This window comes from Branchiostoma lanceolatum, chromosome 18, assembly GCF_035083965.1.
Source record: "Branchiostoma lanceolatum isolate klBraLanc5 chromosome 18, klBraLanc5.hap2, whole genome shotgun sequence".
Taxonomy (NCBI): domain Eukaryota; kingdom Metazoa; phylum Chordata; class Leptocardii; order Amphioxiformes; family Branchiostomatidae; genus Branchiostoma; species Branchiostoma lanceolatum.
Genome location: NC_089739.1, coordinates 6,722,901 through 6,738,980, shown reverse-complemented (window position 1 = coordinate 6,738,980; position 16,080 = coordinate 6,722,901). Strand labels below are relative to the sequence as shown.

Genomic DNA, 16,080 nt, shown 5'->3' with positions numbered 1-16,080 from the left:
GAGAGCGATGCTTTAGAATACCATGCCCTAGACACAGTGGGTAACACAATTCACTGTCCTTACGGCCTCAAAAACGCCACGGGACTACCTTTACCTTCACACCAATAACTAAAATGATTGATTTTTGCCCTAGTGACTTGGGCTAGCTGCCAGAAGGGCTACTAAACTGTCCTATCAGCCTGAACACAGCTGTCCACCACAACCAAAGGGTGAAATATGGGCGGAGACATTTATTGGACGCACGGCTACTAAACCATTCTACTTGTGGGACTTGCGCTATTACAGAAGAATTAGGTAATAGAAGGAATACGGATATGCTGAGCAACAAGGGCATGCCCTGGTACAGTGCCATATTTTCTAGCTGAAGTATATTCTTGCCATTTGGGACAAAAAAGCTAGAGACCATGTAGTAGTATATTGGATGCTATCAAGCAATGGTTAGTAAATTTAGCCTTCACAACAGTGTAGCAATGTGAAGAAAATATGAAATGGTCTAAAACAAAACACACTTCTTCCTTTGATTTTTACATTTCATGATAATCATTTATGATTGATACGTTTTGAGAACGATACAGTTTTGTGAACAACACAGTTTGGAATATTACCAATGACGGTGGCTTGTAGTTTCATGTTGTCCAAAAATACTCAAAGCTACATGTATTCAGTTCTAAAATTGCACTAAGATAAATGCTATAAAACAGTACCAAACGACACACCAAAACTGAAGATGTAAAACAAACAAAAAACTCACTTAAGACGGACAAGACTTCCTTAAAGCTCCCATCCAGTAGTTTTCTTCATTCTGACATTTCTCTCTCTTTGCTAGCCCACCTCAAATTGTCCGACCATCCCTTACCAGGCAGAGGGAATCCCCTTCCCTCTTGGTAATATAAATGATAATGTAACTGGACCCAGGGGACAGGGACTGTGGCATGATCAGATAGGATCCAAAACGCCCCCAGCACTGATCACATTATACATCTCTCAGGCCACGGCAAACAAATTCTATGGGTGACATCCATGCATGCATTGATTTTGAGAACCATGTCCAAAATAAGAAATTTTTATCAGCTCTTGCGATAGCCAACATGACAAAAAAATATGGTAAAATTCAATTGGTTCCATTGCAAAACGTCCCAGATGCCATAAGCCTTGAATTCAGTTTTATTTCTACTACTGTACTAGTATAGGCTACCACAAGCACAATACAATAAAGTTCCACCTCTTTTGAATACAGAAAATACTTGCTGGCTGTGATACAGTGTTTTGTGTCTTCGATTAGTGTTGTAACAATGTTTATGAACAAACCTCGAACACGCTGGAGTTAACTGGTTATGTGAAACAAATACACTTATTGACTAAGGACAGGACTGTGTAAACATATCAATGTATCCCAAATCCTGCCTGGAAGCAGCCTTCAAATACTAGTGGTAAAGGTTTCAACATGTTGTCAAACGCCAGAGGTAAAGAAGAACAGGACAAATATTTCCTTGAAAATGGCATATAGACCAATCAACCTTGAAAGAGACGTCTTTAGACGACTAAAGATACTACACAGATACAAGACATCCTCTCCCATAGCTAAGCCTTATACCTTGAAAATCCTAATACTACCCCTGGGTATCTTAGTTATACTAAATAAGAAAGAAGAAGATCTGAGTTTAAACATAGATACAACTAAAGGACGTCCTCAACTAGGTTGAAGCATTGAACAAACCTCAAAATGGACACTATTCTTGACAACTTGAGTAGAAGTCACCACACAGATGCAAGTCATCCTCTCCCCACACCAACCTCTCCACAACTGAGTCCAGGACTTAATGAACCACCCACGGATTGAACCATTGCATGTGACAGGTGGCCGCAGCCATTGATCCGACCATCCCTATTGTCTGTGCCTTTCAATACTTTACACATCTGTGGTTTAACCAGTACAATAGACGGGGGCAGTCTCGGACAATGGTGAAGAAAAGGCAAGAGCAAGCTGCAAGAAAAGTGTGCCTGATCGAATGCATGAGTTCACATACAGTTGCTGAAGTCCTGATTGGTTAAAATTCTAACCTAATTAACTAAGAAGATGTCAGAAAAAGTAAGAGCCTCAGGGGCTAGTTAACAAAATGCTGCTTGTAAAGAAATTGTGTAATTTTCACAAACGTTTAGGTTGATTCACTGCACAAGCTGTAGAGGTCAAAGGTGCTTTGTCGTATTTTCAGCTTGAATTGGGTCCTTTTGTTGAACAGGCTGTCAACTCGAAATGAGAACACAGAATTCAGACAAAGACATCAAAAACGCCTGTCAACAATACACATAAAACTGTTTCAAGGGAGAAAAATCTTTATACCACTTTTTCTTATATGTACGCTAAAATTTTTGGTAACATTTGGTACTTTTCTGAAGATATACCTGTTAGAGATCACATGATCTACAACAACAAATTCTAGAGGTGCTCCTGCGTTTGATTGGTGGACAATGGGATAAAAGAACGTCGCTAACGAGTCGGCTCCTGGACTGATGCCCACCTCGGTGGTCTAAATGCTGTAGAAAGGGCTTACAAATCCCTGGTGGTTATGTATTGTGCTGGTGTGGTCATGAGGGACGGTCTCATCCATGGTAACTCGACCCTCACCCAGCTGTATGTGGGGAGCAGAATGGCAGCGGAAATTACCTTTTCCAGTGGTGAAAAAGATCTCATTGTCTGACAACTGCTGTTTTGTACTTCAAAACCTTGATGTGTTAAACTTGAGCCTGGTTTTGAGACATTGTTTTTGACATTGTAAAACACGACTGCAGAAGTTACCTCTTCCAGTCGTGAAAAAGCTCTCATTGTTTGACAACTGTTCAGTTTCTCCCCCCTCAAAACCTTGACATGTTGAACTTGAGCCTGATTCTAGACATTGTTTAACATACACTAAAGCAAGGAGGTTTAATAAAATACCTGAACTGAACCCCCTTGATGATAGATCTGATTATATAGGAAACTCTTGTGGAGAATTTGTGAAGACAGTGTAGGAATATGGAAATCAGGACTTTAATTTGCTGGTAGAAATGAAACCGCAAGGTTTTAGGAATAAGCAAACCAACATTACTGAAATTTACACTTAAACTTCAATATTACTGTGTTTTTTGGAAGAAAAACTTTCCAACTAAGATTATATATTCCCAGACTTCATGACCATTTCCCAAACCACTTATGCAATGCAAATAATGGTGGTGAAAAGTGAGGTTTATGGGGAAGGCTACAATTTGGTACATAATTATTGGTTTTCTCCTCACGAAGGCAGGTGCAAGCAGACAGGAACACAGTAGGCCTTCCTGAGTCCATTTCAAAGCCTAAAAGGCTCTTGGTTGACCTTGGTTTTTCAATGATCTGATTTGCACTTCAACCTGGTCCCAAAAGACCAACTTTCATACCGCTTCATTTTCTGTATGCTACATAGATTTCGCTTCTATATGAAATAGGATGATACAAATTTCAGGGTCATTTATTTTACTTTGAAAAAATATTGACTGCACAACAGAAACGTTGGTTGATTTAGAAATTACATGTGTAGTGTGTTGCTCACTTTGCCTAAATCTGTGTCTGTTTTTGATAAACATATTCAGCAGTCCCCTCACAGCATGTGGCAAGATAAGTGTGGGTCTCTTTGTGTAATAGTGAAAGGAAAACAGCGGCGTCCTGTTGATAAGCACAATGATGCTACCAAAAGGGGAACACTGGGACAAACCATTGGGCAAACCAGGGGTAGATATTTTACCTAAAGCCACTGACAAATTTTAAGACTAATTTCTGTTTTCGAAATTCGAGGAAAATCTAAGACAAAATCAAAAGAAATTTCAAGAAAAATATCAACAGACATAGCTTGTTTTAAATCATGACAAAAAGTAGCCACCACCCCCTTTTTAGTGGACTGTTCCTATCCAAAGGACGATCACAAGAGCTCATCTTCTAATACTGTACTAGTTTCCTGCTTACAAAGATAACATTGCTTTTTTACCCCTCAAAGGCTCTAAGATCCATTCAACTATTTGTCATCGTCCCAAATAAACTGATAACTTCACTCAAAAGCTAGCTACAATCAGAGTGCTTAAGGCAATATTACAATAATTCCATTTCTGACAGACTGAGAAGAAAAATGACTGCTTCACGCCTGTGTGGGACCGGGTTGATAAGGTAAAAAAGAGGATCAAAAGATTCAGATGATCTCCACGGGCAAAAAGTCTCCTAGTTTTACTTATCTGCATTACGCCAGCTTCAAAATATACGATTATCAAACAGGGCGGTTTGACCCAAAGAAAGCACCCAATGTGTTTCATGTGTAAAAGTGGGAAGAGACAGATCAAATGGACAAAATTGCCGGAAACAAATCATACAGAGTCCTATGTTCATCGCCGAGATGTTCATCCCAACACAGTGCAACCCTAGAACCTGTCAAGTCATCCACCTTCTGGCACAGAAGAACATTTATCCCTGCTACAGTTAAGCTGTGAAACAGCCTCCCGCAGGACATTGTGAACATCAAGGACTTACAGAACTTAAACATAAAGTAAACGCCTTCCTCAGCGCCACTCGTCAACGCCCTGCATAATGAACATTACGGACAGCTCTGCTGCTAAGCTGAGGTCAATGGAAACAGCATAGATAAAAAACAAACAAATGTTTATGTGTGCAATGATTTCATTGGTGCATGTACTATGTGCTACTTCCAACTTGGCAAGGCCCCCCATCCACAAGACGGCCATTGCTGAGCAACCAAAATCTAATTTGTAATCTTTTAGCACATAACTGGAATATGATGCACTATATGTAAAAGTATGATTTAAAAGATGACAAACAACGGTAAACGTTTAAAAAATTGAACAATCTGCCAAATTTTTCATTGCTCAGTGGTAACAGCCTCTCAGTGAAAAGCGTGTGTAAATGGTGTTCGTCAAGAATTTTTCTTCACACTAATTAAGCAGTTTTAGAGGACCAAGAAACGAAATTGAAACAAAATTGAAATTGCCTGAAGAGTGAATAACTGAGGACATAATGGATCATTATGACAACAATGATTTCACCCCACCTGGTTAAATGACAACTTCATTTGATAGACCAGATAAACATGATAAATCTAACACATGAATCCACACGAAATCAATACCAAACCTCAGGTTCAATCAATGCTGGACAAAAGGAAGGACGCACACCTGTTCTGGGTCAATGGCCGGTTACGTACAAAATGGTTTAGGCTACACTAATACAATGCGTTGGTTCTGAGATTCTTAACCTTTTCCCTGCTTCTTAACTCTGTAACCAATTAGAAATTGGGTGCCAAATGGCTACTTCAGAGTGCTAAAGGTTAATTTCAAGAAAAGAACTAACACAATCTATTGGATCTGAGATTTTTAACCTTCTCCCTGCTGCCTAACTCTGTAACCAATTGGAAATTGGGTGCCAAATGGCTACTTCAGAGTGCTAAAGGTTAAACTAAAGAAGTTGGGATGATCTTGTAGATCGACATAAAAAAAAAGTATGAGGGGAAAATCTGTACTTTGGTACGTACGAGCAGTTTGATGTAGTGAAGCAATAAATGTTGCGCATGTTTCAGCTTAGGATCTTTATCAGATTTCTGTACCTATACTATATAGCCGGTATGATAGCCCTTTGGCGTAAGCGCAGCGCAGCAGCAGTTGGTTATATTACACTGAACGACCTGTCACACCTAACTTTTTCACATCTAGCTGCAAGCGCTGTTCAAAGCTGTAACAGTGTATGGGGATGCCCCTACTTCCACTCTACAATGGCTCTAGGGAAATACACATTTTTGTACACATCAATCCTATGTGGGTTAACTCTAGTACTTGAAGGCAATAAAACATGAACGGTTTCCTACAACTACAAAAATTGACCACATGGGCATCTACATACTGTTACATATAACAGCTTCTCCTTTTGAGTGAAAATGGACTGTATCCATCGGCTTGTCACAGAGCAGTGTGCTAACTATCATACCTTCAGTCTCCCAGCTTCTGATCACCTCACAGGATGCCACGTTTGACTGTGTATTGATTGACTGGTGCTAAAATCTGGGACGGAACCATTTTGAGATATAGGGGGGAGAGTTTTACATTCTCATCTGTTTTCTCTTCTTGATTTCTGAAAATAGTTCACTTGTGTAAAATGGAATAATCAACCTAGTTTGATAATCTATGCAATGGATCTTTGTTTCTTTGCTCTATCTACATTAAGAACAATTGTAGCGACACCCCCATACAATGCAACATGGTATGGCCCACATAATATTGGGCTGTTGGAATGCATGCCAATTTCTAATAAGGGAAGTTTGATCATCTGGTATAAATCATAATCATGGTTTGACGCAAATTCAATTTCTTTCAAAAATGTACTGTACTGTATCAGTACTCCTCCGTATATTCATGTTGCAACAGTCATGGTAAAGCGTAACTTAAAGCACTAAATTGCAAAGGTTGTATGACGATAATGATAGAAAATTTAAGGGTTTCTAAACAAGCTTATCACAAAATCTTTTCATTCAAATGTGTACCAAACATAGAATAAAATAACTATTACAAAAATATAATTTTGAACATATAATGTAGATAGTTATATTTTTTGCAGCAATGAACTGATGAAAAATCAACTGCTGCTGACCTTTGTGAAAAATCATAATTCATGACAAGTCATCAATTATACAAGGTGACATATTTCATATTCAATCAATACTAATAACACACTTGGCTACCCATGTGTTCACCTAGCATTGCAAAAATGTCACTCAAACTCAAATGAACGAAAAATGAAAACCTCCTCTCAGTTTTGACCTAATGTTACAACCCTACCCTCCCAGTCCCATTGGGCCTTGGAATATTTTCAATTTACTGGTTTTTATTACTGCTTTTATGGACAGGTGTGTTTATTGGGGTGGAAACATTCCTTTAGTAGCCCAAGGATTTCAGTGACCCACTTTTTTTCCAATTCCCCAATGACTGTAGTAGGTACTCTGTGACTTACTATATTACACTAATACATACATGTAACATGGTTGGTGTTGTACATAAATTAAAGATTACATGTACATCTAGTGCTAGATTGTCTGTTTCGTTTATAACTTTATCGCAAAAGTTTTTGATTAGATCTATTTCCAGATATGGAGGTCAACTTTCCTAGCATCTTGTTTGCAACTTAATGTTGTACTTATCATTTGATCAATATCAATAAAGACAAGTTAACAAAGCAATCTTCGTGGTATTAATTGCGTCGGATTCATAAACAATATTACAACTAAATAAATGGGTGAAATCCTTTTGCCATTCTTAACAGTCACAGTGGTGTTTTATTCGTCCACCAAACTCTACAAGGCTGTCCTGGGATTGACCTGTGTCTATAACCTGTAAAACATGCATCTGTAAACCTCTTCTGGTGGAATCTCCTCTTCCATACATAGGGTTAATACAGGGGTAATATGGTCAAGAGTGGTGTGATTTCCCTAGAGTCAGTATATTCACTCCCAAAGATATAGGTCACCAAGCTTGCCAGGCCAACGCATTTGAAATGTACTGATTCATTCATGTTGTTTCAGTGATCTTGTAGCCAGCTGTGGATCAAAGAACTATGAAAAGAATTCAAACCCTAAACCTTCTGATCCAAAAGCAGCGTTGTATACATGTTCCTCACTAAACATTCACTGCATAAACAATTTTTTTGCGTAAGGCACAGAAGTAATTCATAGCTTCAAACAAGTATCATATTTTTGTCATGTACGTTTTTCAAATCATGAAAACCAATTCATTTTGGTCTTGACCAATTTTTGTTAAGTGTGATGTCAAAGTATTAGAAAACAATACACTTGATATTTTACCAATTATTTGAAACAAAGTTATACACGTGTGGATGGAAAATTTCAGAAGAAGATGGATTACTTTAACATAAGACACAGTAACAGTACCTGCCTTTGAGTTTGCGGGGATTTGATTTTGCAGCAGAAAGAAATGTTCCAGCGGATTTAAGTTTGCGGTTGAAACAGAAGGGCAGGCAGAATACAGAACAAGCATTTTTGCAGTGGTATTGGATGTAAGTTTGCAGTGAAAGGGTTACCACGAAAACTACCAACATAAAACCGCCGCAAAGATTTCTGCATTTACAGCATTCTTCAGTGCTCGTCATCACAGGCTGGTGCAAATCTCCGTCAGCACACCTTATGCCTCCCGCAGGACCCAGCCGAGCCATGCCTCGTTAGAAACACATTCTGGGAGGCTCACCAGACAACCTACTGGGGACGGGTCTGCACTGACGGATTATTAATGGAGCGTGGACTCAAACATAAAACAATATCTGGCGCAACTCTCAAAACTGGTCTGGAACAAGAGTTTGGAGACCTTATGAAATATTTTAATCATGGAAAAACTTACACATTTACATAATCTATGCATGGCTATGTACACCTTTAACTAACTAAGACATGTCACAAGTATGAAATTATTGTTTACCATTTTTAGATGAATTATGACCTACTGGCATCTTCTGAGGCCTGGTCTACACTAACAGACTATCAATGGAGTATGGACTCAAGGAAAACATCAAGCAGTTACGGCGATATCTGGCGCAACTGGTCTGGAATTCTTCGAAACCCATTTATTGTAACAGTTACACATTATTGTTTTGGAACACGCATTACTTTATTCATCCATGTCTGAACCAGAATGGTAGAAGTAGAAAGACTGTAGAAGAGCATATATTTACTAACACAAAGCAATGCTTCTTCTGCAACTTTTTGGCACTCAAGTGAAGGAAAGAAAACAGACACTCAACACAAGCAAGTATTCAACTTACTAAAACTAACATATGCACAGACTAGCAACAACCTACCTGGATATGTGCATGTAAACCAATCCATCAGATATTTATGATTCCAAATCAGGATTATACGGAACTCTTCCAGAGGTCTGTACACATCGCACCTTCTACGCCTTGTCCAACTTGAACTTGAAAGATTTCCAGTATTCTATGACTCTGATGTTCAAACCCTGCGACGTATAAAACAACAGGCAGCCCATGCTAAACACAACTTAAGCACCGGAACCCTGCATTCAATTGACCCCAAATATAGGCATCATTAAACTAGAGGGGGCACTACACACCTGACACATATGATATTAATGACGGTTCCCGCATGTCCTTCCTAATTGCTATGTCTCTCCACCTACGTATCTCTCGAACCAGCTGCTTAAAACCACTAGGCATCCTGCAGCTAATGCCATAACTTGTAGCCAAAAAGGAGATTTTAACATAAGCTGTAGTGATCTGAAAAAATGGGTCACTACAGTGGTAATGCTAAAGCTGACCATACTAATCTTGAATAGCTGTTAATGTAAAGGAGTGTGTGTTAATCTACGATATTGTGTACAGCTCATATAGCTGAATAGCCGTTAATGTAAAGGAGTGTCTGTTAATCTTCGATATTGTAGAGCTTGCATTGCTGAATAACTGTTGGAGTAAAGTAGTGTGTGTTAATCTTTCATATTGTAGTGCTCACGCAATCAGTGTGCCGCTAAGCTCCAATAAGGCTTGCTGAGGTCCTGAGATTATATCATTATAGTTGATGGCAATCTTGCGTTGTTCACTCAGTTTTCAAATGATGGCTAACAGCATACTTTTCAGTACCAAGGAGAGATACTGGAAACTGTATTATGGGTGTTATTACTATCAACCTCCTTGTTACCACAGACATGTCAACTTCCAGTGTTTCTTTGACAGCAAATATAAGAATACATCATGGTGCATTTTGTCTGAAAATATACTGTAACTTCATTTATTTATGCAGAGACAAGGGCAAAAGAGGTTTTTGCAGTGCTTCAACTTTGTAGTTGAAACAATTCTGAAGTACAGTAGTGATACATTAGATTAATGCACATTTGCTATGACATGAATTCATGGTGGAGAAGTTGCCCAGAAAACAAAGAAAAAACCCACAAACATCCCAAGATCTACAGTATTATGTCTTGCTTTTACAAGGCATTTTTTCAGACTTATGGATCACATTGAATTTTGCTTATGGCCAGAACAGTTGTTTTCAGCCACCCCCAGACTTTTGTGGTAAATTCCAAACTAACACAGGAACATTAATCTATCTCAATGATGAAGACCTAATAAAAGCTTCCGGGATAAATCACCATCCCGAAAGTAGGCTTCATTTCATACTGGATCGAATGGCTTCAATTCCAGATCTCAAATTACGGCGGCTATTGAGTGAGAATCACTCTATTTCAGTCGCTGCTGCCATTTTCCTGCTTTATTTCCTATTTGAGATTCTAAGAGCCTAGAGTTAACGAACTGCTGTAATCTAACCATCACTCAACGAACTCGATTTGCACGTTACCTTGATTATTTCAAACTACCAAATATTGATCCAATCAGAGAGGAGATGATGGTCATTCCCATTCCCTGGGGTCCTTTTTGACCTCTGTCTGACCTTTGGAGATCTGAGCCATCTTTCAAAGCCTTTGCCAAAGAATTTTGTGTGTTCGCTTTAATTTCATTCTTTTTCCATTACGAACGCTCCCCTCTAATCGTTAAAATTCTTCGAGTTTCATGCCTATAGAGAAAATTTGTACAATCATATACCGTTTAATGAGCCTCAACATCAACCAAGATAAAGTAAGTTTTGGAATTTGAGATCATATGTCCCATTAAATGTATAAACTTTGCTTGATGTAAAAAGTCTTATCTTCAGTTTCCTGTATCCACCTCAGGGCTCGAAATTCATTTTTGGAAATAGGAGCACTGGTGCACCCAACCAAAAAAATTAGGTGCACTGAAAGAATTTTGGGTGCACCACATAGAATAAAGTTGAATGTCAGCAAAACATAATTACAATGTTTAACGCTCTTAAGAACTTCAATCTGTAATACTATAGCTAACCTTAAAATTTCAAACAAGTCATACATCAAATAAAAGGTTATAGTACTTTTTCTGGTAGAATATTCTGTATACCTAGTGTACAATAGTACCCTTATCCTATAGCCTACAAAAATATCTAGGTGCACCAGTGCACCCACAGTCAAAAATAAGGTGCACAGCTCCAATTTTGGGTGCATATGCACCCACTATTTCGAGCCCTGCACCTACATTGTACATACTCAGCAAATTCACCTGCATGTATGCATTTGTACAAGTAGCTAGACCCATGAACACAACACCATACCCAACCTGTGCAATTTTTGTCCAATCAAACTTTATATTCATTTATCAAACTAACATTTCCAGAAATTTCCATGCAGTCTACATACATACATGTACATGTACATTCACTACCTTTTATCAAGTCACTGTTCGAAGAATATTCGTGTAACTGGTATTATACGTGACTGATGAACCTCTTCAACGATGTACATGTAAGTATTGATCACTGAAAAGTTATATTTTACACCCAATTATTATGACAATACTCACATTTTCCACACGAACCTCATAAATACCTAATACTCTGTAGTTCTGTAAATGTATTTAAGTTAGCGTTTCCGCGGTAACCTTTTCACCACCAATTTAAAACCACGGCGAAAATGCTTGTTCTGTCTTCTGTCTGGCTACCCCCTTGTTTCAACTGCAAACTTAAAACCACTTTGAACACTCCATTTTCTCCCTACTGTAGAACTAAATCCTTGGGAACAAAAAAAGAGTTACAGAAGTCTGGGTGAGTGTAGATGGCTGAGAAACTGTACTCCACACCCAATAATCATGACCTAGCTTCAAGTTTCCCCCACACACCTTATCAAAACCTTAAACTCAACAAGCATACTGGACAGAATAATCTATAATGTCACCCAAAACCTGTTCGACACCGTCATATTACACCCAAGCCTTCCAGGAATACCAATGTAACATCTCCCTCGGGGACGCCGGGTCTTGACCTTGGCAATGGTCCCAGAATCCTCTCTGTGATCAGATACAAGGTCAGGCGCGGCTGTTGTAACCTTTTTGTCACCCGTAACTGTGCGTCAACACCCCCTGAAAGGAATCACAATCTTTCTCGATTTTCGCTGATCCCTTACTTGCTGCTACCATGGCGTCTTGTTAAACCAAGCTGGTTTTCTATCATGTGGAAACGGGACCGTAAGAAGATACTACGCTCAATACGCTTCTCAAAATATGTCTTATGAGTCAGTTAATTGGAATACGGCCACAGTAATATAATGTATTGGTTGTCAGATTTGAAAAGTAATGGAAATATCAATAGAAAAAAACACGGTCTGAACAAACAAGTCTGTATGTTGGCACACAGATTGAAGGAGAGAATAATAGTCAGATGCAAGTTTTCTCCAAAATTTTTACTTTGAAATAACCGAAGACCAAAGGAATAAATAAGTACAGCCTAACCAGTATAACACTAGTGTACTGTTTGAGTGAAAATTGCTACACCAAGTTTTTCAGAGAATGTCACTTAACTCGCATAAGTCCGTCTTAATGTATTTATATAATAAAGTCTGAGAGGAAAGGATCTCAAATTGCTTCCATTATGACAGATGAGTCTTTGCTACTGACCTTTAAGAAAAATTGAGGGGAAACTGTTGCATTAACGTTGGAGACAGTTATAGATGTGCGTGTCAAAAATCATTATCATTTCTATTTCTCATGATATTAAATCTCAAAACACAAAATTGGGCAACTTTTGGTTACAATCAGTCAAGGCAGTGAAACTTTTTATCCTTTTATTTTCAATCTTTGCAACAGATTTGTAAAAGCCTGACAACTTGTATTTAAAAAGGAAATTCTAACTTTGCTGTTCTTATAAGTATCTACAATTAATTCTGATAGACACCCTATTTCAGACAGCGTCCAGACCGGTCTTGGTCATAGATGACCAGGATCTAGTGAAAAATGACCATTGTGCAGAAGCTGTACTTAGATGACCTAACCCAATCCGCCAGGTTCACAGCCATTTATCCCAGCGTTGACCTTGGGAACAAGTAATCAGAGAACAGCACTTAACCCTTGACCTTTGATTCATGACACCCAAAGATGGGGTCAGAATTCCTCTTGTCCTGACTTGGGGCAATAACGGATAATATGTTCAGGTACAGATACAGGTCAATGTTTTTTCCCTTCTATAGTATCAAATGGGATGTCTCAAGACTAGCTGTAGCTCAATACTAGGAGCCTCACACTCAAGTTCCTGGTTTTAAATAGTTAGTGACTGGGAGACCCCGGTCAAATCCTGGGACAGGAAAACTTGGTTGGGGTTGTTGCTTATCGTACTCGAAAAATATTATCACAATCCATCCAGAGGTTCTAAAGTTATACTGACTACAAATTCAGAAACACTAACAGTAGCACACAGACAGACACACACACACACAGACACAAAAAACAATACCTCCATTTTTCATGGAGGTAAAAATGGCAAGGAATCTTTGAAAACAACTTCGTAAATCCATACACTTTTCTCTGAACTAGAAGGTGTTAACCGCATCTTTGGCCTTGAACTACACATTCATTTTGAAGGTGAAGTTCATGTATGTGCGATGTCGATTTATCTTCCTCAAACAACTGCCTCCAGCTACAACCAATCACCATATACCTGACAATCACTCTTGTGGATTCAATCGATAGAGGAATACAACATCCAAACGAAGGGCGGGCGTCCAACTCATATATCCCCATCAATGCCATTGGTTGGTGTCAAACATGTTAACCTTTGACAAAAGTAGTGCGCCGAAGAAGTACCGCATTGATCTTGACCAACTAGCTGACAAAATCTATTGGCGCTGAGCCCAAGGGTGGGAACACTCAGATGCTGCAAAGGAATGGAAAGTCTGCAAAATGAATCATTACAACGATGTACTAGCCTAGGGATGTTGTGTGTTATCTTGAGGTACAATCCAATTTTGGCAGCAAAAATAGTTGAAGAAAGTTCTTCTTTTCATAGCTCTTATAGTCATCAGTGCATAAAATCTATTGTTTCAAAAATGAAAGAGCATCGTATACTGATTTTGTGGCTGGTGCAAGAGCAGTAGTATCTTTTCATTGATCACTTCATGTCACTCTATGTTGAACGTGACTAGCATACATGTATCAGCCACTTCACAAGCCCCAAGACCAATTTTACCTCCAAGTCGACCTTAAAATTTACATCCTGACAGTCTACAGTTACACCATCTTCCCGCTCACATCCTATCACTCTAACATTATTCATATAACTATGGACACGCAAGAACACAAACATTCTGACACACCTAAAACAAAACCACCCTTCCAGAGCCAACTTGAAGTGTTCCAATTTGTTACTGGGGCATGACATCATTTTCCAAGTACCTGCCTTTTCCCATCACATTATACAGCTCCTATCTGTAAATGCATCTGTGCATGTCTTCATTTACTGTTAATGATAACTAACTGATACCCAAGAACACAAACATCCAGACCCCCGGAAAACAAAACCACCTTTCACGGCGGCAGCTAGAAGTGTTCCGATATAGTTACTGGGGCATGACATCATTTTCCAAGTACCTGTCCATCTCCATCACATTATACAGCTCCTATCTGTTCCTGCATCTGTGTGTTCCTATATCCAATGAACCCACGACTGCCGGAGTCAATCCTGTATTGCTCCCCAAGTGAACTTGAAAGGAAAAGAAAATGAAAGTTTTAGAGATTAGGGTCACCTCTTGACCCGAACGATGTTTATCGAAATTGAATCTATTGACTCTTGCCTTGCCGTGTTCCGCGAATCGATAAAGCTGACGTCACCGGAGTTTATTGGGATGAGACTTTGTAATCTGCTCCCTGATGCTTGTCTCCAATTCATACATAAAGTTAACTACTGTCAAATTCATTGATTAAACTGGTAATGCTTCTGTGCAAGCTGGATGGGACCTGGTTGATGTAGCGTCTTTATGGACATTTCAGTGCCATGCAATCTGCAACAATCGCATTACAATTGATTGTTACATACTATAACCTTTACGGAGAAATATTATACTATAGCGTAAGTGGCACAACGTTAGATGATTCCTAGACAATGGGACATCATGAAAACTGTACATGTACTTCCATGATTAAACTTCATTTCTTTGGGAAGACTTCATCGAGAGTGCATAGATCTAAACTGTGAGTAGCCTTGCACTACATCTACTGCGGTATTAGCAAATGAAAAAGCGTCATGCTTCGTCCTTGGTTATCCTCTTTATATATACATCATGTGCATACATGTACAAGATCACACATTACATTGTTCCTGGCTATGTATTTCTAGAAGGCTTCTTGAAACTCCATGTGACCTATGTACATGTTCTATGCCCTTCTGCATCAATAATGCACAAGGGACATCCAAGCAAAACTTACAGAAAAATCCATAACCTAGGGACGACAGGCCACCCTCGTGAACTCCCGGCTTCAATAGGGTCAATCGATAGTTTGGAGCAGTGACACTTGAAATCAGGGGTCTTCAGGAGCATGTCTTGGAAGGGAAACCGTTATTGGCGTTAACACTATCTATGAGTTATATCAAAAACAGGTAGCTGATCATTTGCATAACTAAGATCTTTGAAAAAACTTCTTCAAAATCTTTGCAGAATGTTATGGTGTAAAGAGGAAAAGGCAAGGATGCCTCTATATGCTGGTATGTGACATAAATATTGACTAGCCTAGTGCTGGCACAACTGTGTAGCCAAAGGCCTAAAGGAGCGAAGATGTACACTGCCGCCTACATGTATACTGTAAGGTCAGACTGTCTGGGAAGAAGTCCTGTAGTCCTTTGCCTATAGCTAGTGTTAGGCATATTAAAACCCAAATGCTGTGACCAATTCCCCGATCAAGACGTTGATACAGTATTGCATTTTACAGGTACAAATCTGAGTATCCCTCTAAAGTCAGATGAATCTATTTCTCATACACACTATCTATAAGATGTAATTCTTACCTTTGCAGTTTTGTGACAATGTCTCAGCTTGCTGTGTTACAATTGCTTCATCAACGCAGCTACCAGGTTGTGAAGTCGGTCAGCATCAGTTCAGCAGTCTGTACACTTATTTCTGTTGTCAATGGAGTAGTGCTGATGTTGTTTCTGTAGAAACATAAAAAGACAA

At 39.0% G+C, this 16,080-nt stretch overlaps 1 protein-coding gene across 1 annotated transcript in view; it reads right to left on the bottom strand.

Annotated features, from left to right (window-relative positions):
- LOC136424208 (uncharacterized) overlaps positions 1–16,080 on the bottom strand; it is a 29,285-nt gene extending 13,205 nt beyond the window's left edge. Inside the window, exon 1 of the mRNA XM_066412728.1 lies at positions 15,915–16,080. The gene's annotated coding sequence lies outside the window, so the exon portion shown is untranslated. The remainder of the gene's footprint in view (positions 1–15,914) is intronic.